Source organism: Siphateles boraxobius, unplaced genomic scaffold (genome assembly GCF_051911475.1).
Source record: "Siphateles boraxobius isolate OS27281-9 unplaced genomic scaffold, OSU_SipBor_1 137, whole genome shotgun sequence".
NCBI classification, from domain to species: Eukaryota; Metazoa; Chordata; class Actinopteri; order Cypriniformes; family Leuciscidae; genus Siphateles; species Siphateles boraxobius.
Genome location: NW_027508741.1, coordinates 667936 through 670000, shown reverse-complemented (window position 1 = coordinate 670000; position 2065 = coordinate 667936).

Here is a 2065-nt window from a genome sequence, read left to right as displayed (position 1 = left end):
AGTGCTCCTCTGCAGAGCTCAGTTGGCGGCTGAACTGCGAGAGCAATGAGCTCATTGTTCTGCTCTGGAAGCTTTTCTCGATTTCCAGAGCAATCAACAGCTGTCGATCGAGATGTCCTGGATCCACTCCATCTATCACATACTATCATCCAGAGACACAACAACAACACACAGGGAAATCACAGGCTCACACACACACTAACCTGAGAGCTCGTGAAGGTCACAGCATTTCTTAAACTACGGCTTAGAATCACAAGCGACACACAATGTTCTTTGACTGCAGGAAGATTTATGTCCTAACAGATTACATTTTTTCCACTTATTGCTATATGAAGGTTTTATTGAAACTTTTGACAAGACTTTCATTATTTGCATAGTCATAACATATAACTATTATTTAAATGTCCTAAAATCCTTCATAAAAATATTTATATTTTGCTAATAGCACATTAAATTACAACGATTTTTTAAATATTTATATACATTTATACTAATATTATTTATTATAATGAATATATATATATATATATATATATATATATATATATATACACACACACACACACACACACACAATACATTTATAATATGTATTATACATATTATAAATTATAATATATTACATTTATTATAATGTATAAATTATAATACTATACATGTATAATGTATATTATATGTATAATTTAATTATAATAATAAATAAAAAAGTAGCAAATATATATTTATATAATATATACATATATATATATATATATATACATACATGTATATATATATATATATATATATATATTTACACATACAGACACATATATATATATATACACATACATACACACACACACATATATATATATATATATATGGGTCAATGACGTGACGCCTACATTTTCTGTCCGATTGCATTTGTTCAGGTAAAAACGGTTTTAAATGCATAAAAATATACTGTATATTTGTAGTACTTCTCCCATGTATGTACTCACTTTAACTTTTAAAAAAACGTAGTTATTTGTAACTTTTTTGGATATTTTAAGTGTCAAAATATCATGTGGTGCGACTGTCCGGCCCTAACTTCTGTTTTGAAAACGTCTTTGAAATTACTCTAAATTTATTAAAAATTATTTTCTGCACTCTTTGGCATGATTTCCAAAGTGTTTTGTAATTATGTAAAAAAAAATCAAAGCATTTGTAGTTATATTTCCATCATACTATACAAACAAACTTTGTCCGATGATGTCCATTTTATGAAATATCATGTGGTGCGACCATCAAGGAACTACCATTTTGGGACTTTTACGTTGAAAACTATTCAAACACAGGAAGTTACATCATATACCAATTTGCCAAAGACCCATGGAAGCCACAAGCAGGTTTGTAATTCTCTCAAATAGGAAAAAAATAAACCTTTGTAATGGTTGGTATGCAGTTACCAAAGTTGGATGTCATGTGGTATGACCTTAAAAAAAAATTATATGAAAGTTATTTCAACAAATATATATTTTTATTATAAATTTTATATTGACCTTTTGTGGAAAGCTACCTTGTTTTGTTTAGGTGACCAATTCTGTGCCTGTAAATTTTGACTGAATTTGAAAATTTCATGTGGTGTGACCACTGCAGACTGCTTTTCATGATAGATATATGTCCTAGATTGACAGGTTTTGTGCTTTTATATTCAATTGATGGTTTATATACAAAAAGTTCTTTAATTTAGTATAATTTGGAATAGAATTTTATGCAATTTGGGATTTTGTTTTTTATATTTCAGACGGTTTATGTTTACTCTATGTACAATATGAGAAAAATGCAACAAAAAAGTTATAGCATTTAATTTTAGTTTAGTAATTATGCATTTTTTAGTAATGTATTTATTTTGTGCCTATTTATTTATTTAAAACTATTTTAATCTATTTTACCAGATGCCAATGCCAAGTGAAGTAAAAATTCTGACCCTGCAGCAAGAGTGGAGTACCTGCTAGGATAAGAGTGAAATATTATTACAGTTTAAAATAGCTGGTTTCTATGTGAATATATAGTAAACTGTAATTTATTCCTGTGATCAAAG